General features: G+C 40.9%; 1 protein-coding gene across 1 annotated transcript in view; it reads right to left on the reverse strand.

The window, feature by feature from the left end:
- The window catches only part of DGKI (diacylglycerol kinase, iota), a 461,461-nt gene that overhangs the window by 282,822 nt on the left and 153,224 nt on the right, over positions 1-25,415 (reverse strand). The window contains exons 2-3 of the mRNA XM_011941272.1: positions 20,261-20,369; positions 8,928-9,023 (exon numbers count right to left, since the gene is read on the reverse strand). The gene's annotated coding sequence lies outside the window, so the exon portion shown is untranslated. The remainder of the gene's footprint in view (positions 1-8,927; positions 9,024-20,260; positions 20,370-25,415) is intronic.

The following is a 25,415-nucleotide window of genomic DNA, read 5'->3' on the forward strand; positions in this document are numbered from 1 at the left end:
TCGTGTTTTTAAAGCATCACCTTCTGAATATCCACCTCGTCAATGAGGCAGGAAATAACAACAAGCCCCTAACAAACAGAGACAATACCAACTTTGGAGGCCAGTCGTGGTTTTGGAGTAACCGATAATGCAAATAATGCTTCCATCAAGATTGAGTGCCTCTGAGCAACAGGAACACTGGTTAACCCTAGTGCTATGGGTCCCTGCCCCTGGAAAACACTGCAAGAAGAGAAACCATTTCTGTACACCTGGGCATTGCCTAGGTAACATGTAAACCTTATGCTAAATCAGATGCAAATTATTTTTATTACTAGGTGACAGGACCATACAATATCCAATAACAACAGAACTGCTTCACAAAAACACACACCCTTACACAAACACACAAATGCAGCCTCAATCTAAAATTGTCATGACAGAAGAGATGACAATTATTCTCAGAGGTTCAAACTCTAAGAATAAAATAAGACACATGCATTTTGGCTTAATGAAAGTTTAGTATAAAGGCAAAAGAACTGTACAAAGATAGAAAAAAGCCATAAAGTTCTGGAGAGTGAGTAAGCCTCTGTGACTCTTTTTTTCTTTTATCTTTAGGTGGAAGTGAACAGCCCAGTAAGACCACTTCAAAATATTGTTATTATGGATCAGAGACGAGTATGAGTCCTAGGGAAACTGCAAAGCATTGTGTGAGCATTTCTCAAATACTTTTTCGCTGACTACTAAGATCCTACAAAATGGCAATGGGTGTTCTGTGGGAAAAGTAATGGGTTCCACAATCCTCCCATTCCCTCAAAAAAAAAGTAGGAAATCCTGCATACCTTACGTCTTTCATTGAGCTTCACAGGACCTATGTATGCATTAAATTCATTCCGTGTTTTTGAAATGTATGGTCACAAGCTCCTTTTAATGTATAATGCTGTATATTGTTTTCATTTGAGTTGAGTGTTCTCCAGAACACAATTTTGGGTAAAAATAAAATGGGCTGTGCAAATAGACAATGGTACTATTGATCCAGGGTCACCTACAAGTGACAGAATCCTAAAGATCCCTTGGCTTCATAGCCTACACATACTGTCACTATCCCCATTACATGAAGTGAGAAGTATCAGCCCTAGATTCCCCTTTAATACACAGACAGCACTTGGTACCAAAGAATAATTATAACAATCCCCATGACAGTTGTCCTAGTAACAACGGGTAACATGTCCTGAGGGTCTACCATGTGCCAGACACTGTTCTAAGTGTGCACGTGGACCATCTCATGGAAATGCTGAGCTATCAGGCCGGACACCTAAAGGACGACATTACTTCCACTGCTGAGAGCACCCCACTCTCTCCCTCTCTCATATCCACTGACTAGGGACTCAGTAGCAGAGAGCGTGTCAGTGAAAATTCTTTTCTTATTTTTGTTGATGGCTACACTTTCCATGAGTCATCTTGATTCATTAGATCCTCAATATCCTAATGGTGAAAAAGGCCCCTGGCAGAGAATGGCTGGCACCCAAACAACTCTAGAGAGCTGGCTTTGCCTCCTGGGCTTTATTGCCACACACGTGGTTCCCTCTGACAGCCTGCACCCAGCTCAGCCAAACTGCCATCTGGGGTGCAGATCATGAGTCTGCTGTGCCAGACAACTGGCATTTGAGGCTGACAGAGCAGGAGCAACATGCAGGCCGATCTTGGTGCATTCTAAGTCCATGCTGGCACTCTGTGGTACACACCAGCTAGACCCGAATACACAGATGGCCAGAAAGTCCCCAGTAATGCATATCGGGCTCTGATTCTCTCATCTTCTCACTCACACACACAGATGCATGGGAACCAGCATTTTTACAAGCTGCTGCCTGGTGCTCATTTTTCCTGAGATGAAACAGACAAGGTGTAACTGGACTCAGAGTCATTTTCACTTTTAAACAGCAGAAAGCTAAAAGTTTCCTTCAAATAGGGCAGAGAGCTATGACCCTTGTACTCTTCTTGAAAGTTTCTTCCAAGAATGTAAGGACATGACCAGCATTCCTGTGAGTGCATGTTGTGATACCCCATTACAGACAGTGATGAGGCTTCTGATTCACCAATAAGAAGACACAGCTTGTGAGATGAGATCACAGAATGAGTTACTTTGATTTGTTCCACTCAGTTGTTCCCAGTCATGACTTGGTAAGAATATGGATGCTACACACAGTAGCAAACTGACAGTTGAAGGTGTAAGAGTCTTAGTGTTGGGATAGACAGAATCATCCCAAATGTAAGGCCTTGTTAAGCCCAAGTCCAACCAAATCTGCAATTAGCTTGTTCAACTCCATGATATTGAACCATAGTAAGTACAAAAGAGGAGGACAATGAACACAAACATTTGTTAACTGATTTTATCCCTCTACTGATTCTGAGAGGTAGATTTAATCACCACTATTTTACAGAGGAAACTGAGGCTTAGACACGTAGGGCAGAACTTGCATTTTTATCTAGATCTTTTTGTCTCTGGATCTGTGAAGCTCTTGCCCTACAATCCTCCAACTCTTATATCACATGGCCTCTCTAACACAGTTCATTCACTTTCTCAATAAAACTGTATTTGGCAAATTGCAAGCAAAGTTAGAAGGAACCTTAGAATTAAGGCCGGGTGTCACAGGTGGGGTTAAGCCATTTTCACCAAACATTATCTACAAGGAAAAGACTAAAGCAAAATACAAGAACAAAACAATAACAAAAGCAAAGCAGCACCTATTAGCTGGTCCACAAAAAGAGGGTGACATGAGCACATTTAAAAATAGAGAAGATATATCTGGTAACAGCATCCTGAAGTATGACAGTTCCATTTTTCCTCTTACACAACCTACATGCTCACTCACCTCACCATCTACCTACTCTGTTCCCCACAGCTCCCAGCTTCTGACACCAACCTGCCTGTCTGCTCACTTACACCACAACCACATACCACTCAACCTAAACACTCAAGACTGCTGTAGACGCACCTGTATGCATACGTGTCCATGAGCCTACGTAATGGTGATATCTGCTCGGTTAGATAAGGTAACTCGACTTATAGAATGGCTGTTATATTAGCTTCCTAGCACTGCCCTAAGAAAGCAAAGAAGTCATAAAGCTCTGGATAGTGGGTAAGCCTCTCTGACTCTTCTTTATCTTTAGGTAGAAGTGAACGGCCCCGTATGAACACCCCAAAAGGTTGTTGTTACAGTTCAGAGATGATGAGTATGAGTCCTAGGAAAACTGCAAACATTGTGTAAGCATTTCTCATATACTTTTCCACTGACTACTAAGATCCCACAAAACAGCAATGGGTGTTCTGTGGGGAACCTAAACTGGGTAGCTTAAAACAACAGAAGTGTAATCTGTCACAATCCTAGAGGCTAGAAATCCAAAATCAAGGTTTCAACAAAGTTGAACACCCTTTTCAGGGCTTGGAGGGAGAATGAATTTCATGCCTGTCTCTTAGCTTCTGAGGAGAGTCACAATCCTCAGAGGGCCTCGGCTTGCAGCTACATCACTCTAATTCCTGCCCCTGTCACCACATGGCCTTCTTCTCTGTGTATCTCCGCGTGTCCTCTCTTATAAGGACACATGTCATGCTGGATTAGGGCCCACCCTACTCCAGTATGAACTCATCCTAATTAATTACATCTGCAACAACCCTATGTCCAAATCAAGTTATATTCTGAGGTACTGAAGTCCTGAGGCGTCAGGACTTCAACATACCTTTTGGGGTACACTATTTAGCCCATCACAGCCACTACACACCAGGTGTGAGAACCAGGCCACGGTTTTCAGTCCTGACACTGTTTCTGAAGTGGATCACTGTCTCTCTACCCTGACAGTGAACACAATCATCTGTAGATCTGGTTGTTTGTTTTTGACATCAAGCTCAGTCCCACTCCCCAGAGATCCTGATGCGGTATATTCAGAATGGGAACCAACACTTCAAAGGTAAGATTAAAAGGTAAAATGGCATAATTGACTATAATGCTCATCCACAAATAAGAATCACTGTGGTCCATCTCAGTAGCAATACTTTCAATCAGGAAACTGAGGCACAAAGAGGCAAAGTGATATGTCCCAACTTTACTCAGTACATAAATGGAACAGCAGGTTTTCAAACCCAGGTCAGTCCAACACAAAGTCTATTTCCTTCTGACCGCCCATGCTACCCATCTGTGCCTATTCAGGTCTGTATGACCACGGTGGGTGTACAATTTGCATATCAAAGTAGGCAAGTTTCTTTCGAGTCTGAGTAGGTGCACACTGGTAAGGACTCCAGGGATTATTACCAGAGGGGTGAGCTTCTTTAGGCACAAATATTTGGCTAAACATGTTTGCATAGCCTAGCCCCAGAGCATGAGAACAGTTTCTACCTGGCTGTGCCCGCTAAATGGTGAGGCACTAGGGACTCAACCCAGCTCACAAACACTGGCAGAATAAATGAGTGAATAAATGAATAAATGTACATAAAAATAAATGTCACCAAACGACAGTGATTCTGGCTGGAATTTTATTTCAGGTTTCCCGTGCCCATAAGCAGGTTGGGAAACAGTGATCTTTCTACTTCAATTTCATTACTTTTGCATCCTTTTATTTTATCTAGACCAGAAAAAGAAACAGGTGCTAATTTGGGAACCGTTGCCAATTTGGGAACAAATTTAATTCCATTAAGTATCTGCTCACAGGTATTCTACAGTATTAAATGTTGCCACCAGAGAACTGTAGAACAGGAAAGGTCACGTGGTTTAGCCCTGAAGCTTGGGAACAAACTCTCCTACAGCTGTTCTAGGGTTTTGGAAGTCACTGCCTTGCTTTGCTTTCAGTACCCTCCAATATCAGCCCCCAAATATCAATCCACATGGCAGCAGGAGGTCCCGGCTTTGCAGAACAGTTTTAGTTTTACATAGATCATTATTAACAGCAGCCACTTTCACCCTCAAAAGTGTCTTGGTTTAGACAATGTATTATATAGTCACACTTCCTAAGCCCATAAGTATTTATAATATGCACTCCAAGTTTTGGTTCAAAAAACCTATTTCCATTTTTTCTCTGACACATGCTCATGCACGGCTCACGATTGCCACCTCCTTTGTACAGAGCTTGCCCCACCTCTGAGTTTGCTCATGTTCCTCTTCCCTGCCTGAAATGCTCTCCTTCTTCAAACTCACTTATGTAAATCTTACCCATCTTTCAAAACTGAGCTCGAACCCCATTTCCATGAAGCTGCCTCTGTCTACTTCAACCCACACTGACTTCTTCCTTCTCTTAACTTCTACTTGTGATATTTGCTTTGCTAAAATAGGAAAGGAGTGAAAGGCACATCATGGATGATGGATTCACTCCTCCCCTGAGTACTCTGCCTGTATTTTGTTTAGGAGCCTGCAGGTAGTACCTGGTTATGGTAATTTAGTCCCAGCCCCAACAGGTAGGCTTTCTTCAAAGGTGGTTCACTAAAAGAAATTAGAATATAAATACATGATCTGCTTATGCATACTTTTTTCCCAAAAAAAAAAAAACTGTTGTTCTAAGAAAACTGCAAACAGAGCATTTAAACTAAAGACTTGCCTGGAGAACTCTGTGTCTGACCTCTTGCCCAAAGCAGCTGTGCTTCCCCAACTACAGCATCCTTGAAAGATGGCCAACCATGTTATCCACAAACACACATTCCTCCAGTCAATCTCTCCAGGCACCTTGTTCCCTTACTGGGAAGCTCGGACTGACAAAGTGCTTTCTTATCATACCGTATTTCTCAAAGTTAGGTTTGCAGACCATCTGCACCAGAATTATTTGAGGTGCTTGTTAAAATCACAGACTCTCAGCCAGGTGTGGTAGCTCACACCTGTAATCCCAGCACTTTGGGAGGCCGAGGCGGGTGGATCCCAAGAGGTCAGGGGTTTGAGACCAGCCTGGTCAACATGGTGAAACCCCATCTCTACTAAAAATACAAAAATTAGCTGGGTGTGGTGGCTTCTACCTCTAACCCCAGCAACTCAGGAGGCTGAGGCAGGAGAATCCCTTGAACCCGGGAGGCAGAGGTTGCAATGAGCCGAGATCACACCACTGCACTCCAGCCTGGGCAGCTGAGCAAGACTACACCTAAAAAAAAAATTAAAAAAAAAAAAATCACAGACTCCCAAGTCCCACTCCAAGCATACTGAATCGGCATTTGGAGCAAAAAGGGAAACAGGAGTGTGCATTGTTAGGCTTCCAGGTAATGTGTGTTTATTGTTATAAAGCTAGAGTCGGTGGATTCTACCTCTATGACTTTTCCATTTCTAACAACAGATAGCAAGTCACTTCTCTTTTCTTCAAATGAACTCTTCAAATACTGGAAGGCATCTCTCTGCCTTTGCTCCTAATACTCAGTTGTAACCCATGTAATCTAACATTTCTTTACAACAAGCTTCCATCCCCTAAGCCAACCTGGGCACCCCGCTCTGGGTCCTCTGCTGCTTGCTGATGTCTCTCTCAAAATGGGATGCCCAGAGATGACACGCGCCTCACGGTGTGAGGTGGGGAGAGAGACTGAGAGGATTTTCAGTGCTTTCAGTACACACTGCCAGTTTTCTGAAGGACTGTGTCTACTTATACTCCTGGCAGCTAAAGATGAGCCTGTCCATTTCAGCCTAAACCAACCAGCAGTTAAGTATTACCATTTTATAAATCTTTGCTAATTTAATAGGCACATGAAGTTGACCCCTGAGTTGTTTTAATTGGGATGCCTTTGTATTCTTAGATATCTATTGGCAATTGGTAGTTCTTTTGTAAATTTTCTGTCCTCGTCCTTCCTGGGTTTTTTCTTTTTTTTGCCTTTAATTCATTAGGTCAGTTGCTGAGCCAGGTAAGCCCTTTCTATGTATCATCTCACCAAATCCTCAAAACAGCGTTTCCCCCACTTCATAGGCAAAGAAACTGAGCTTTAAGAAACTTACAAGTTAGGTCTTCAGCTTCCTCACTGATTTATTCCTTCATTTAATCAACTTTTTTTTGGAGGAGAGTTCTTCATCTTTCAGACATTTTGTAATATGAGTTAATAGGGCCAAGTACCTGGTATGAAATTATGAGGAAGCTTCAGAAGGAAACTGGGAATGTTCTCAACTCTGTTTCTTTCTACTTCTAGCTAAAATTTCCTTTATTCTCTTGTTGCTTTTCCTGACCTAAAGGTATTAGTGAACAATGGTTCAGTGGATAGCAATGCTATTTACTGATACAAGGTTTAAGGAGGATATATGTATCTGTTCATATATTTGTCAAGAGAGGTAGCCATCCCCTAAAAAGTAACAGAAAGGGATTAAAGGGAGCAATTTGGAAACAAGGGATAACTCTGTAAAAAATCATAGTCCATCATAGAAATTGTTCAAAAGTATATATGCAAGTAATACTGGCTTTCACTTTTTCCATTTTATATTCTCTTACATCCCAAGACCAGTGTTTACGCAATTAACTAAGACCCTAATGTTAATTCATTATTTACAGCATTTTAGTCCAAACAGCTGAGATTCTCATGGATTTGGTTAATTTAATCAAATTCCATGCAATTATACTTTAATTAAAAGTACATACGCATAAAGTTGAAATCCTGATATTTAACTCAACTAAATTTACAACAAAATTAGAAGAGATGCAAATGATTAATTACAGATCTACAAACAAAATTAAAAATAATTTAATCCTACTCTCTGTTTTAGAAGGTAGCCAAGGCCCACAGGTCACAAGTTCTCAATGTCACACACTGAGCAGTAACATTGAGATTCAGCTCCAGGTTTCCCGACTTCCAATCCAGAGCCTGTTCATCTGGGTCTTTCCCTGACACTGATTCCCAACTTCCCTTAAACAGGCCCTGTTCTCCCCAGAACTCTCAAAACTCTCCAAATGAAACTTATAAACTAGTAGTTAAAACAGCTAAAGCAACGAAAAAGGTCGTGGTTCTGGGACTTCATGCTTTCAGGCAGCCTGGTTAAAATCATTGGGGGCTATACACAGTATTCCATAAGCTTTGATGGAAACTCAATTTATTCCATATTAGTTATTAACAAACACATATTCCTCCGCAATTTCAAGGCCCTACATTTTGCTGCAAATATTTCTTTCACATAATAAACAAATAATTTTTTAAAAAAGCATTATATGAATTCTGGTGCTGATTTCCCCAAATAAGAAGGAATACATCTTTCCTTTCTTCTTTATTATCCTAAGCTTCCCATTACTCTCTGTTTGGACCCATCCTTTAAAACTACACACAAACTTTAAGTTCAATTTCTCAACACTATGGTTTTGATATCTCCACAGTGCAGCACCTGGCAGCCACACTTACCTCACAACATAAAGAGAATTTTAACCCACTAAATCGATTGTTCTAAATAGGGACACAAAGCAAATTTTAAACAACAAAAGTTATTCCAATTGACCTGACTGTTGATTGTTTACATTATTTCTAGAATTGGATCCTCCAGAACTTAGTCTGGATTATCTGTTCGCCTAAACCCGTTCCCAGCACAGATGCTTCCCTGTCTTTCCACCTTCACCCGTCAGCAAAGCGCCCACTGTGGCCACTCCCCTACAGACAGAGCCCCCTCCTCCACCACAGGCCTTGGCCTCACGCAAACAAACCCTCCACAAGCAGACACTACTTCGTACACATTTACCCTCTACCCCACCACCAACACACAAAAACCCACCCTGGGCATCATTATAAAGTAACACGTGACACCAAGGCCTGGCCTGCATAACTGAACCCTAAAGCCATTACAAGTGACGACCTGAAAGCCATGTTAACTTGAGAAACTCTGTGTAAACCTTGAAAACATCCGGGACGCTTTCCATCTCACAAGGACAGGCTCATTCAGACCTCCCCTTGGAAATTTAGGCAAGGTGACCCCTCTATTCATTCAGATCCACAGGCCTTCCCCCAACAACACAGAACCCACACTCACTGCAAATCTGACTTGGCAGTTCTCCTCTCCAAGGTAGCATAGGTCTCCCGAGACGTTGGTCTCCAGCCACAGGTGTTCTCCATTCACGGCATTCTCCTGCAAGGAAAAGACCCACCTGACATCAATTTTTTTTTCCAGGGATAAGGAAGACTATTTCAACTTTAGATTTGGGATACAAGAAAGTTAGTGAAACAAAGGAGCCTAAACATTCTTCATTTGACCACTCAAAGTACTGCTAGAGTTGATTCTACTGAAATTCTAAAAAGGGAGAAATGTGCTTGGAAAAACTTTGAGCTATAACTAAAATAGACATTAGGTTTATAGCTGCTTTATCCATGGAGGTGGTCATTTTTTAAACATATTCAACAAACGGGGAAAAACACCTCTAAATAGTTTGATGTCAAACCTTATTCACCAAGTCCACCACTGCAAATTTCATGACAACTGAGACTAAAATTATATTAAAATTTGACTTTGCTCAGTGAATAAGCTTAACAAATTAGCTAAAATAGAGGACGGTAGCATTAAACTATTTTAAGCAAAGACAGTTTGAAAACACAGTTACACCAGTAACGGGTAAATTATATTTCTAAGGGCAGAGGCGTCTTAAAACTAAGTTCCTGTGTACTCAAAGCATAATAAGTTTCTACTAATTCACATCTTACTAATTCAGTGAGGTCTTCACCCAATTACTTCTCAATTTTTCAAACTAAATGTTACTGCTTCTAAAAATATTCATATACTTTGGATGGGGAACAGAGCTGCTAGAATGTATGACCTGATGAGCAACAATCCTATTTTACAGAAATGTGTGGAAAGGGGGAAGTACACCTTTTTTTTTTTTAATAGTATGATGAAGAGAATTCCATATTCCTTCTTATGGGATACTACCTTGGAAATTATACATTTATATATCAATTGTATATTTTGCTCATTTGCTTAAAACGGGCTCTGAGCTCTTAGGGAAAGTATTGTATTAGACTAACCATAAAGAAACAAGACTAAGTCCCCATGTCTCACAGGAAAATTACTCTTGTTTTTATCTTACTCATCAGATGTACATGGGCATGTAATTATTTGTTATGGGGGATGCTATGGACTGAACTGTGTCCCCTCAAAATTCATATGTTGGCCAGGCATGGTGGCTCACACCTGTAATCCCAGCACGTGGGAGGTTGAGGCGGGCAGATCACTTGAGGTCTGGAGTTTGAGACCAGCCTGGCCAACATGGTGAAACCCCATCTCGACTAAAAAAAACACAAAAACTAGCTGGGTGTGGTGGTGGGTGCCTGTAATCCCAGCTATTCGGGATGCTGAGGCAGGAGAATAAATCCCAGCTATTCGGGATGCTGAGGCAGGAGAATCGCTTGAACCTGGGAGGTGGAGGCTGCAGTGAGCCGAGATCATGCCACTGCACTCCAGCCTAGGCAACAGAGTGAGACTACACCTCAAAAAAAAATAATTATTATTATATTTATATATATTGCTATGTTGAATCCCTCACCCTCAATGTGATGGAATGTGGAGATGAGACTTTGGGAAGTAATGAGGTGACAGGGGTGGAGCCCTCATAATGGGATTAGTGTCCTTATAAGAAGAGACACATGAGAGATTCTCCACATGTACACACCAACGAAAAGCCATGTGAGCACACAGCAAGAAATCGACTGTCAACAGGTGACGAAGAGGACTCTACCCAGGGCTGAAATCTGCCAGCACCTTGACCTTGCACTTCCCAGCCACCAGAACTGTGGGAAATGAAGTCTGTTGTTTAAGCTACCAAGTCTATGACATTTTGTCATAGCAGCCTGAGCAGATGACTGCAATACAATCATGTCACGGAAACCCATCTTAGACATGAGCCACTTTTATTATAACCTACTCCAGCAGTGTCCACACCATAGCCCTCTGAATCTCAAAGCTTAGTGCCGCAAACAGAAATATACACCAAACGGCCAGGAGCAGTGGCTCACGCCCATAATTCCAGCACTTCAGGAGGCTGAGGTGGGCAAAGCACTTGAGGCCAGGAGCTTGAGACCAGCCTGCACAACATGGTGAAACCCCACTTCTACTAAACATACAAAAATTAGCTAGGCATGGTGGCAGACACCTGTAATCCCAGCCACTAAGGAGTCTGAGGCATGAGAATTGCTTGAAACCCAGGAGGCAGAGGTTGCAGTGAGCTGAGAAAGTGCCATTGCACTCCAGGCTGAGCAATGGATCGATATTCTGACTCAAAAAAAAAAAAAAAGAATCTACACTCCATGACATTTGCTGGGAAAAAATACCAAGTGTCACTCATCTTTTAAAATAAACGTATTTCTTCAGAATCAGAACACATTTTCCTTTCAGGGCCTAGTGACTCAAATAATTCCGGGGTAAGAACAACCAAAATTTGTATTGTGGCATGTGACTTAGGTGCTTCAGGATCCAAGAAAGGTGGGTCCAAGTCCTGGACCGCAGAAGTGAGGCAGAAAGGCACAAGAGAGGGTAAAAGTCACTAGAGATATAGGTGTCAAGGGCTCCAGGACATAACACAGGGAGCCCCTGGGGGTGGGAGTACACCATCCACATCTCTGAGTGCCTCAAAACCATTCCTAAAGGGAGAGCAACACTGACTAGGATCACTGCCCTCTACATCAAAGGGTGGACACCTGTTCACCAAAACTTTTTCTTCTCTACTGTAATTTTTCCCTGTTGCAAGTTCAATTTTTTTCAAGGAAGTCAATGGGAAAATAGGCTTCACCTCACAGTCAATCTTGTGGGACAACAGCAGAGGAAAGAGAAGCATAGCTATGGGTTCAGAATCTAAAAGTTTTCAGATAGCGATGGATGATGATGACTTTTTTTAAAAAAGTAGAAAAGCACTTCTTTGCAAGGTATCCTGAAGAAATCATTCCACACAATCTAAAATATTCTACTGGGAACTTTTCTCCAACTCTAAGTTATAACCATTTATTCAGAATAATGCTTTTTCATTTTATTATTCTTTAACTTATTCAACAATCCTTTATTCGGTAACACTGGTGCCAGGCACTGAGATTCTGTATTAATCAATGGAGAAAAATCTACCAGAGAAGATGGAACTAAATGCATAATAACAGCAGCCAATATGAGGGAAACCACAGCAAAATCCCACGAACTACTTTAGAAAGTGAAGCCTAAAATGTAGCAGTGAGTAAAATGTCAAAACCTACTGATAAAGCAATGAGCTTTCAGCTCCAAGAAAGTAATCTCTAAGCCCATGGAACGTCCTGCCTGATAAGAGTGTTATCTGAGGGCCTTGGGTCATAAGGTATCAGCTTGACCCCCAGAGGGGCTACAGGCTAATGTCAACCAAATGGGCAGTCAACCCTGTCTACCGTACCAATTCCCAACTAAAACTCTGGACATCAAGGTTCAAATAAGCTTCCCTGCTTGGCACTATGCCATGTATATTATAGCACATGGTTGCTGGGAGAAGTTAGCTAGTGAACCATGATTCTACTTGGAGAGGGCTGTAATAAACCATAAATGTGAGTATTAACAACCTTCAGGGAGTTCTATGAGTGTTTCTAGTGAGTTACTGAAGCTTAGTGTGGTCTTGGGGGTTCCCGAACTTGCAATTGATGTCAGAAGAGAGGGTAGTCTCGGGGACTCTTGAATCCTGCATAAAGTTGTCTAGACTGGGTGGCATTAGTACAAGAATGCAGTAGACAAATGAACTATTTTTGTTTTCTTCCTACAATTCTCATGAACTCTTCTCCAACTCCATGTTAATTAACATGAGCTTTGGAGTCAGACTTGTTGCCTCATAGCTGTATGACTTAGGGCCCTTCTCACTTCCCTAAACCCTATTCTACTCATCAGTCACATAAAAATCACCGTACCTCCTTTACTGGACTACAGTGATGTTTAAACATAAAAATGCGTAAAGCCCAATGTTCCGCATAAAACAAGAAGTTAATAGACATTCATTATGTTTATTATTGTTGCCGTTACTCTAGTTTCCCTTCTTCCTCCTAATCCACAGATGTTAGCATTAACCACGTTTCTCTCCTTGGTCTTTGTGGCCAAGACTGCTAGCCATTCCTCAAAATAATTATTTCTTCTTTTCCTGGACACATAGTTAGACTTTATTTCCCCAGTCTCCCTTGCAATTAGGTGTGGCCATGTGACCAAATTCTGAACAGTGAAACAGAAGCAGAAATTCCAGACTTGTTCCATTAAATCCTCCCACATGCATTCCTCCATGATCTTTTATCTTACTGGTCAGTTGGGAAGTCAGCCTTTTGGAATCCTCTTGGTGAGATGTCAGAGCGATCCTCAGCATGGGTCACTGAATAGCTGTGTGACAAAGGGCCTGACACCCCACCCAACCACCTGGAATAGTCTTGGTCTATCACATAGATGAGACACAAACCTCTCTTGTATTAAGCCATTATACATTTGAGTCTTTTACTTGCTGCAGAGCCTCATTTACCCCAGCAAATGCAGGCCTCTTCCTTTTGCTTTTATTTTTGTCTAGGTTTCATTTCATTATCTGACTATACCCCCCAGTTACTTACTATACGCTGGACAGTGCATCTAAAATTTCGGAGTCTTGGTTTCTTCTGCTCTGAACTCTGACACCCTCTCTGATTTATTTTACATTAGTATAAATTTAGTTCCCCCAAAAGAGAGCCATGATTATGCCTCTCCCTTGTTCAGAATGCTTAGATGTTTCCCTATGTATAAAATAAAATCCAAATTTGACCTGGCATGCTAGACTCCAATAACAGCATCAATCACTCTTTTATCCTTGTCACTCTTTTTTTTTTTTTTTTTAAACAGGGCCTTGCTCTGTTGCCCAGGCTGGAGTGCAGTGGCATCATCACAGCTCACTGCAGCCTCAAACTGCTGGACTCAAGCAATCCTCCCAACTCAGCCTCCTGAGTAGCTGGACTACAGGCGTATGCCAACACACTGGGCTCCCTGTCACTCTTCTTTAAACATACCTCGCATTTCCCTTTTTGGTGCCACGTTTTTGTTCATTCTACTGTCCCTACCTGGAAACATCTTTCTCTCTTCTCTATACATGTATCTTGAAATACCATCTCAAATAGTACACCACTCAAAGAGTAACCATCTGTGCCAGACAGAAAAATAACTCTCCTATTTCTAAACAAAGATAACACTCCTTCTCCACTTGTGAGTGATGAGACAAGTCTGTATAGCTATATATATTTACATTGATAGATTTACATCGATAGATCTAGTTATCTAAGAGTGGAGATTCACCTAAATAGACATAAATATGGATTTCTAGATATAGGCATGTTTTCCTGCTCAAGTGCTACCGAAATTCTAGTAATGGTTATAGGTAAAAAGACAAAGATGAGGTGAGTGTTTGAGACTGAATACTACAGATAAAGAGCATGCTCACACAAGAAGCAAATACTCCACACAAAATGAAGACACTTGCTTATAAAAATGTTTTGAAACAATAAGTACTATAAATATGTATCCTATGTAAATGTCCTTACAAAATCAAAAAGGAAAAAGAGTGGATTACCTCCCCTTGAAGATCTTCAAGAATTGATAACACACCATGTTGGATGTTTTAGATTTGTGCTGTACAATATGCACATGGCTACTGAGGACTTCAAATGTGGTTAGTACTAATTGAGATGTGCTTCTCTTTGAAAAATTCACAGCAGATTCTGAAGATTTAGTGTGAAAAAAGAATGCAAAACATCTCACTAATAATTTTTATGTTGATTTCATGTTGAAATAATATTTTGAATATATTTGGTTAAACAAAATATGGAATCAAAAAATAATCTTACCTATTTCTTCTCACTTCTTAAAGTGTGGTTACTAGAAAATTTATCATTACAGCTCATATCTATTTCTATTGGACAGCATTTGTTCAGGTAATCACTTGCCTAGAGGCAGAAGATTAGATCAAGACACTTCTCACAGGTCTGTGAAGTTACAGGATTCCACGATTTCCCTCAGCAGCCAGGGTGATTTGATTTTAAAACTCCCCCATTCTCAGAAAAGAAAGGAATGGTGAGGTCCGTGAAATCGAGGTCAATCTGTCCCTTTTTTTACATGGCTGACCAGGACTGGGATCTTCACTGATTTATAGTGAGTAGTTCCTTACACTCTGCTCAACAAACAGTCTCATTTATCGATTACTCTGACTTCAGTTTTTTGAAATGAGGCTGGGAGTGGGGAAAGATGTAGCGCCATGGGGGCTGTGGGTGATGACACTCAGACCTGATGAAGAGCAGGGCCTGAAGCTTGAAATGAAAGTCCAGGTCTCCTAGGACTCACAGGAAACAGGACTGAAATGAGAACATGTACACACACACGAGCACGCACGCACAAACACGCATGCACACACACACCCCTGCCTCCTCCTGGCTTTTCATCCAAGGTTTCTAAAGATAAGATGACCTAGTTTCATAACCCAGTTTAAAGCAATCCCACATGAAGACTCTGGTTCCTTAATCTTGTCCCTGAACCAAACTGTGAGGCAGTGCATCAACTGTGTGATGTTTCTATCTGCCTCAGAGAAAGTGTTTCTTTGTTAGCATCGTCAACTAAAGGGAAGGGAAGGTGGTTTGGATTGAAGATCTGGCTTTGTTTGTGTTGAGGCTCTGTTTTCCACAGCTCTTAGGACTGAAGAAAGTTTGCCAATGAGGAGGGAAAATAAAATGAAATCAAGGGTGCTGGGTTTAAAACCAATGTGCCCTTTAAGAAAGATCTTGGTGGCTTTTCCACCGCTGTTCAGGGGGTTGTTTTAGGCAGTGTAATGGGCAAAAACACATGAAACGGTGGGGACAGATGGGAGATGTACTTCCTGGGCTCTCTGCTGCAATACTACAAACAGGGAAGAGTGCTGGGAGTCCAAATGAAGTCTCTATTGGAAGGGAGACATGTGACATTTAAAAGAAGATACACATTATCTGTGGAACAGACATGCTTTTAAATGGACTAATTCACTCTAAACTGGGAACTTGGAATCCATCCCAGGAGATGAGAATATTTTTTCCTTTTTAGGCATTACTTCCTTCCTTTCTAGTAATTTAACTTGTTTTACCCCAACTGTCTTGGCTGACAGGCGTCATCCAGTGTCAGAGGGGGCAGCTGCTGCAGGCTGTCACTGTGGAGGTGAAAAGATGATGCCCCTGTGAAAAGTAGGAAGGCCAAAGCACTGTGTGCACCTTAAGATCTAACACAATGCGTTGAATTAGGAAGGACATTTAAAGAGAGTTACTGCGATTAAAATGGCATAAATCCATTTATTTTTCAAGCAGACTTTGGAGTCATGCCCACCAAGCCTTTCAGGAACTAGAGATTATCTGAGTGCCTGTCAGCTCCCAGTGAAATATCCCCTCCTCACTGATTGAGCAGAAAAACTGTAATCAATTCATCCCCTGACATCAGTAACCAAGCAGCTACGAGGTCTATGATGCTGTTCTCTCCACTGTGAAGAGAAAACAAACAGAAAACATTGCCCCTCCTTTGAAGCAGCCTGAAATCTGACAGCCACAAATAAGAAAGTCAAACAAAAAGCACTAATTTGGTTCTAAGGTTTGTAAGACAATGCACTACGAACAGAGAGGTATTGTGAGGATACAAAGAGTACATCAGATAAATAGAATCGGGTTGATTGAAAAGATGAGCATGGCTTGGCAGAGAACAAAAAAGAAAATCTCTAGAGGAAATAGCAATTTTCATACTGGGTTGATCCCAGCGTCCACTGTTGTCAATAGAAGACTCAGGCACCATACTGAAGACTAAGCCAGATACTCTCCACACACCGTTACAGGTTCTATCCCTGACATGCATGGAGGGAAATGCCGGTGCACAGGCAGCCTCAGTAAATATCTATTGGCAAAAAATCTTCAAAGAATGAGCCCATATGGGACAGAGAATCCTAAAAGTCATAATAAGCCATTTGAGTAAAACACAGTAGGAGAGAATGTTTGGGAGAAACAAGCTAAAACTAACAGAGAGAGAGAGTCTATATATCACAAACAGGGAAATGAGAACACAAAACTGGAATGCTTAAAGAAAATTATTAAGTTCATGTATCCAAAGCATAAAAACTGTCTGCTATAATAGCACCCTCCTGGCCAAGAAGTGCAGGTGCCTACACTCTATGCACACTAAATCAGTGCTCACCTGTATCTCAGGCACCCCACAAACAGACCTCTCTTCAAAGTCTTTTGCCAAAGTATATTTAGGAAATCACTGTGTCCCTTCAGATGACTTTGGCACATAGGCTAGTGTCAGAACATGGCCCTTTTGGGATTCCACAATAAGTAGAAACTTGGGGACTAAGATCCTAATTCCAGGTTCACTCTGACTTTACAACTTCAGACACACCGTGAACAGTTTTTTAATCTTTTTCCTTACAGATGAAGGAAGAAGAATAGAGTAACATAAGCCAGAGAATCATAGTAGTAGAGGCCTTTGAGGTGATCCCCATTCATTCCCCTGAGCCAAAGCATTACAGAGCAGAGAGAATTTTGACCCAAGAGCCAAGCTGGGTGTGAAAGGGAAAAACAGGACCCTCGTCATCCCAGTGGACCCCGTCTGCTGGACCCCGTCTGCCAGTGTGGTCAAGACCCTCAGAAGCACAACTTAGCACTACTGGGGACCTTTACCTTATCAAAGGCAAGAGACTGGAGTTCCCCCCACCTTTTTATAAGCTCCTGCCACCTTCCTTTTCATTTGAAAGAATCAAAGAGGCTCCAACCCTAATCATTGCTCAATAAATAGTAATACTGAATTGAGTAAAGATTGCTCATTTGCATACATTGAGTCCAAAAGAATAGACTAATGGTAGGAGATGAGGGAACCAAACAAGAGGGTGGAGGAGAGGGAATGGCACAGAGAGGTGACTGTTTTTGCACCTTAAATGGAACAAAGAAATCCCTGGTTGGCTCCTTGAACAGAAGAGCATACTAAAGTAATACAAGAAATCTAAAGTCTTAGCAAAAGAAAAAGTCACTGAAATTCTTTTAAAAATCTGCTTTTTCCTCTTTTCTGAAACAAACGCTTTACACAATTGTAATAAATGAGTGTAGTGTGTTGGTCACGGTTTGGTTTCTGTTTGCTGACACCAAAATCAGCCCACAGATATGTTGGTTTTTTTCCAGAGTAACATCTCATAACTCCTTACACATCAATCTCTAAGCCCTTAGATGGACTGTCTTCAGGATAGGCTTTCGATTTTCCCTCCATTGTTAAATGTTAGCTAAGTGTTGTGTGTCATGCCATACTTTCAACAGACCTCCGAGACGGGGTACCCACAATCAAAGAAAAGGGGAGAAGAGGGAGGGATAAAAGATCACTACGCACAAACCCAGCCTTCATTCCTATTTGCTTTTCCCTCATCCTGTACTGCAGCCTCCCACCACTGGCCAAAAATACCATTTTGATGAAATATTAGAGTACATACCTCTCTACAGGAATCAGAAAATAATACCTTGCAGCCAAGCTCTGGCTCAGGCAGGACACTTCTTTTAAAAAGCACTTTCTGATAAGTATTTCCAACATCAAATGGGAACGGAATGTCCTTTTGTTGCATTCCAGTGATGCCCGCTGACCCCTGTGTTCTAGGCATCATTACCCTGTATTTTTATGTTGATTTCCTTTCTGCCCACAGGATTCTAAGCCCCTTGAAGGCAGAAACCATATCTTCTTCACCTCAGAATCCCAAGTAACCAACATAGATTCTAGTACAAAGCAGGAACTCAACAAATGTTTGATGAATTAGTGAATTCATCAATTACTTTTATAAATAAATCTGCTGGCTGCACAGTTTACAAAAAAGAACTTTTTCACTGATTGTCACATTTGATCCTAACAACATCCATGAAATAGAGCTACAATTATCCCCGTCTACAGATGAGGACTCTGAAGCTGAGAGAAATCAGTGACTTATCTAATGTCACACAAAAGGGCAGAGAAGGGAATTAACGAATGTTCCCCTCTAAGTGATTAAACTACCCCTCATTAGAATCTCTCACCTCAAAGAAGGCCCTGCTGCTGCAGACTACAGGATTGTTTGGAACATCGTGAACATTAAACTAACTCTTTCGGTTCCTTAATATACAACACACTCTCATCATTGCTCCATGCATACCCCTCTTAGGTTTTATTTATGTTTATGCATTTAATTATTTTTAATTATGCAAACACTGGTGCAAATATACTCTATTGTGGGTTAAGAGTTTATTAAATAGCTGTCCTGGAATAAAGAAGAAAACTCCAGGAAAGGAATATTCTTTCTATACACCAATTCAACAGGCTCAGGCAGCATCTGAACACTCTCAGTATAACAATATCTCCACCAAGGGAGAAGCTGTAGTTCAAGTACATCCAGTCTTTTGCCAGGCAATTCATAAATGTGGGCAGAATTTACACTGGTATGCATCTAAAATGTAAAATAAGGATATTAATAAGTGTGTGCTGAGAGGAGTGGAAGAAATGTTACAATACAGAGGATATCAAATCATGGCATGGGTTTCCTTTCCCCCACCCCACCTTTCTCTTTCCTATGGAGAAAAAGAACATGGATTATCCCTTCTATTCAGATTTAACTAAAAGTTCTAAACAAGGTTCATCATCAGGGAAGGCTGGCAGGACTTCAGGGAAGCCCTTCTGTCCCTTGATACCTTTTCCTCACATTGCTTCAGGAACGGACAAAGCCTTTGGGTCTACAGTTAGAAACAGTTACTCGGCCAAGAACTTGACTCATTGAAGACTCTCAATAAATGTGTTTAATCAACTAAAGAGTTTCAGACTATAATCTTCAAGTCAATAGTTTTTGTGAGTGTGTTATGGTTAAAATGTTAACATCAGCTCATATACCCAACCTACTGATGCAAGACCCATCTACCTTTGGGTTAGGGGAGGAAGGAAAAGCAATAGAATGACACAAAGTGCCTGTAATCCTCTGGGGAAAAAAGCACCCAGAAAAACTCAGCTCAAGCTGAGGAAATCAAAACTTAGATTGTGTGATGTTGCATTAAGGGTAGGCTTTATTCATCATCAACTTGACAGAAACCAATAAAGCATGCGCACGAGGTACTTTTTAATCTTACAGCTGCAGTAGTACTTCAAATGATTCAGGAAGCTTTTATCTTAGTCTTGAACACATCTGACTTCATATAAAGAGCGATGGTCATAGGAGTTTGGAAATGGAGCTACAGCTAAGGTATCTGAGGACAGGTCAGCGGGCAATATTGAAAATTACTAAGCAAGTCTTCCTTGTAGCTAGAGGAATTCTGAGAATGAGAGACACAAAACATGCACTGAAGTGATGTTTAAATGAAAAAGCCGACACCTACACTCCAGTCCAAAGTCGCTCTGGGCTCCTTGGCTGGACCATTTGCCACAGGAAGGCTGAGGGGATGTGCAGGAGCCAGATGCTGGAGGCCTGCCCGGGAGATTGCTTTCCTGCAGCAAGAAGAAAAACAAAAACAAAAACAAAGAAAAACCAACATCAGAATCTCATACAGAGCTCGAAATTTCCCATGGGGTAGAAACAATGCCTGAGTTAGCCTCTTCCACATCTGAAAATCTTTACCAATGTATTGGAATATACCTCTGTAAAGTGCATGGTGTCAATAGAGGGTGGCAAGTCCCAAAAGACAGGGAGGCCGAGGGGACCACTGTGGGGAAATAATGCTTCAGAGCCAAAAATTAAAATATAATCCTCTATTCAGAGTAGAGAGAAAGAACAAAGGTCTTGACTCTTCATTTATGGAAAAAGACCTAGGGTTTGGGCATTGACCATACTTGAGCAACTTTAAGACTGCCAGCGACTAAAAGCAAGAAAAATGGGTTCCTGAGGTCTCCTACTGAAATGCCTCCATTTGCCGGCAAAGCACTCTCTAAGCTGGTTACAGCTGAAAGTTCATTGTTATTTTACTCTCCTCTCAAGAATATCATCCTTTCCCTATCCTCCTTACCCCTGCAGAGGACTACATGAGCTTGAGGTTCTAAATGGGAAAAGACTGCTTTGCATCTGCCAAGAAATTGCACATCCAATATCTTACCAAGACCCACAGTAAGATAAAGCCTAAACGCTAATTAGATGCTAGATTTGCCGAGTGGATCATAACAGAATTCAGGTCAGAAAGGAGGGTATGAATTGGGAGAGGTTGGGATAGTCAGCCCTGATCTTAGTCTGCAAAGAAATGAAACAAGAGGGGCTACTTTAGCAAAGCAAATATGATCATTGCTGAGCAAAGGGAAGGGAGGAGCAGTTAAAGCATAGTGGTGAGAATAAGAACAGGAAGAAGAAAAAAAAAGCAGGGATCACCTAGGGAGATCTGTGGGATCGTCAGGAATCGTGGAAGTTCAGTTTCTGAACGGACTCATGAAAAATGTCTCACAAGGGTCTAGAGCTTAAACATGAGCGCTGATTTGTGATTTAACTAAGTCGCTCCATAGAAGGGAGAGGGGCTTTTCCTCTATAATAGTATCTAAGTGTGGTCTGAGAAGTACCTGAAATAGAATCAGAAGAGTCTTGTGATGCTGCAACTCTGAGTCCTGAATCAGCTGGAGGGTGAGGCACGGGAAGCTGCATTTACACACACTCCTAAGGTTCTCTTCTGTGCACTAAAGTTCTTAAACTTTGCTCTGTGGGAACATGTACATTTAGCCAGCTGGGACCACAACTTTCCAATGCCCATCAAGGGGCACGCTAAAGAAAACATTGGCAATTTCATTATTTACTTTATCTTCATTTGGCTCTCTTCAGCTAGTCTCATATGACCTGAAAAACTGCAGTAAGAATCTGCCATCTCTGAGATAAGGCCTGCAGACACCCTGGATCCCCAGACAGGCCCAGATCCTCAGACTTCCCAACCCCTTGGACTACAGAGAAGAACAAGGCTCCGGACAGTGGAATGGAGGAAAGGAAAGCAGTGGTGGCCAGATCTGTGGTGAATTCCATCACAAATGAGTCCCCAAAGGAAAAGAAACTTGCCTCATATAAAGGGGAAGGAACAGGAGCAGACTTTAAAAGCTTTCTTGCACTCTGAAGGGCAGGTAGTCTTTCCGTCCTGCTCAGTGACCTCTGCAAACCCCCTCCAAAAAAATAATTGGTAAAGTTGAGCAAGATGAACAGCAGTCCCCAAGCCCGAGGCAATGCTGAGTAGAAGCCAGTAACGAATCCAGGATTGTGCAACCATTAATCAATTACCAAGTATGTCAGAGAGCTCGGCAAGTGTCTAGACCTTTGGTTTCTTTTTTTTTTTTTTTTTTTTTTTAAGTCTCTTGTATTCCTATACAGGAAGTCCCAGAAATAGTGGGTAGGTCTTCAGTAGTTGGAAGTGATCACATCAAGCTTGCTGGTAGCCTACTTTCAAAAGCTCCCACTGGGTAGTAGACAATGTACTTGCTTTATATAATCCCCGAAAGGGTCATTATGAAGATGGAGGCCTTTAATGATGACACAATATTCTCATTCCTCACTTTCACCAAGGCAAACAATTAGCAACATCAATTTCGGCCCCTCACCCCAAAGCATATTCCATATCATCGAGCAATAAGAAAGTAACAGTGGAAGAATCTTACACAGTGATCTTTCATCTCAAAACAGTTTTCCTCCACCTATGTTGAAGGAACTTCTGTAGCATTTTTATGAGGATTTTCTCTGGCTTTGAAGGGCTCTGTATGGGGACTCTGAGCTACAGTTTTCATCATAAGAAAATCAGATCTCTGCAGAGTTGGAGCACACAGGTTCTACATTTGATTCCTTAACAGTCACCACAACCTAAATTAAGTGTCCTTACAAAAAAAAAAAAAAAACCCAAACCATACCCAGGTGCAAACTCTTAGAATGGCTGAAGAATTCCTAAATCTTAGTTTAATGAGAAAAACACAGATCTTTCATTTTTTCATTAACTGTCCCAGACAGTTTTGATTAAAAAAAAAAGAGAAAATAAAATTCTACTGTCAGGCACCAGTAGAAACCACAAGACAAATGAGTTTAACTCATCAGAACTTGTAGACTCTGACCACCAAAATCTGGTTACTCTTCCTAATTAGGACTGCCAGGAGGAGCCAATTGCTGAAATAATCAAATTAGGATTCAAGGATGCAAGCCACGTGTGCCTCTGAAAGACAATGTGGCTATATGATAAGAGACATACAAACATTTAACCCTGAATGAAATTACAGTCAAATCGCACTCTTTTCTAGCCTGGGAAAAGAAACAAGTAAGGCCTTTTGTTGATCATGTATTTCTCTTTGTGGATACAAATTTAAGGTTGGTTTTATGTCTATACATATAAATATTAATTAGGAGAAAAAGTAAGTAAAAAACATGAAAGTGGCTGCCAGTTTGTAACTCTAATTGCCCTCACAAAAGGACATACAAATAGAAAAATATATTTAGGTACAACAGGGTGTAGGAAATAACTTCTGATTAGAACTTTCCATTCTTTTAAATAACCATGGGAGAAAATCCTTTTCTCCAATAATTCATACATGTATACACATTTTCTTCCAAAATAAGAAAATAGTTTTATTATATCTCAGACCTCAAATAAAAGTTAGTGAAAGTTATTTTTCTATTTGAATTTATCTTGGTGGTAGATGATGACGCTTAAGAGTCTGGTAGAACTTGGCGTGTGGTTGGGAGTGGGATGAGGGGGCAGTAGTTTTATGCTGCAATTTTCTCCTATTAAAAAAAATCAATGGGGTTTCAACTTGTTCTTTCCTTCTGCTCAGAATCCTCTCAAGCCCACGGTCAGCAAAACCATGAAATGCCAATGATTCTTTCTATTAATTTCACAACAATGCTTCTTCATAGGGGATGGTGATAATCACAAGTGCTTCTTTGAAAAGAACTGTGATATTAACTGTGAAATAGATGTGAAAAGAAAATATACTATAATGCAGTTTCAATAATACAACGTCAAAGTTAATATCAATTACCTGAAAGAGCTCTAACATATTTAAAATGTAAAAGCCATTATACATTTTAAATAGCATCATATTATTTTCTTCACTTCATTCAATAAGACTATAAACTCCTAAAGGACAGGGCTCAATCCATCTACTAATCTTATTACATTCCAGCCCTGAGGTAGACACAGTCTATATTCAAGAAATGCTTTCTGAGTGAATGAATGAACTTGACCAAGAAGCTAAGCAAAACAGCTTGCTGATTAGATCAAGGGTTGAGAAACCGGATTAGGATGATTTGAATTATATCCCAGACCTTACATTTCAGTGATATTCTTGCCTGAGAGAGTCAGAAATCCTTCAAAGCAGCTCTTTAAAAATAAATGCAAATAACGTAGAATCCAGTGTTAAGAAGCATGAGAAACATCAAAACGGCTTTGTGTGATCAACGTTAAAATGGAATCCCTTTGCCACACTTGTAAAGGGCATATCATAGTGTTAACATTTTTACAGTGTGTTTAATGAAACATGTGGCATACACTCTTCATAAATGTAAATTTAAAAATTTATGGAAAACATGCAACTAAGTGGTTATTTAGCCAGAGATACCCTTTTCTAATTACCCATTTTGCAAATTTCTCTCAATTTCCTCTGGTTCCAGTTTCAGTCTGATTGTAGGTTTATGTGGCTCCCATTTTCTATCTATCCCCATTTGCCAGCTCCCTCTCTGGGTGATGCTGCAGGTAAGAACAGAATCAGGATTCTTCTTGCAGAGCAGAGAAGCACCAGAGAATCAGGAAATCTTTTATCCTCCTAAAGATTGACACATCAGAGACTGGTGAACTTACCCTGTTGTTCTAGAAAAGGAACCAGCTGTCTAAGAAGTTACTCAGTGTCTTGGTTTGATTCCCCAAGAGAGTTCTTAATCACCTTGTGTGTTGTTGTCTTTTTTCTTACACCATATGGGCACTACCTTTGCTTATATTCAAAGCAGCTCACAATGCTTTTTGGTTGACTTAGACAAGATGCCTACAATGCGAAGGATAGCCCACACAATAAAAAAATTGTCCCAAGCCCCACACAAACTTCACCAGTGATTTATGTCAGGGAACAAACCATGTGTAATTATTTGAGCCTAAATCCTATTCCATGTTATATATGAACTCAAAGTATTTTATTATTTTAATGTACATTGAAATGTTGAAGGATGCAATTACTATTGAACCAAAGGCTGTGTTTTGTTTCCTAAGAAATTCATCCCCTGGAGTCATTCAGAAAATCACTTTTGGTATTGAATCTTCAACATACTATACCAGTGTTATTCTACATTTGTTACCTTCACAGTGATTCTCCAACATTGGTACTCAACCTTTGCCTACCATGGGGTTTAAGAAGCAGTCCATTCAAAGCCCTCCAGGTATTTCTAATGTGTATCCCGGCACGAACCACTGTTCCACATAGATGTGCAAACATCTGACTGCTTTATTATGTCTGTTAATGTGACTAAGCTCAGGCATTTACATATTGAAATATATCCATTCAACAATGAATTTACCGAATGTCTATTTGATGTCAAGCACTGTT

The sequence above is a fragment of the Colobus angolensis genome, unplaced genomic scaffold (genome assembly GCF_000951035.1).
Source record: "Colobus angolensis palliatus isolate OR3802 unplaced genomic scaffold, Cang.pa_1.0 Scaffold2, whole genome shotgun sequence".
Taxonomy (NCBI): domain Eukaryota; kingdom Metazoa; phylum Chordata; class Mammalia; order Primates; family Cercopithecidae; genus Colobus; species Colobus angolensis.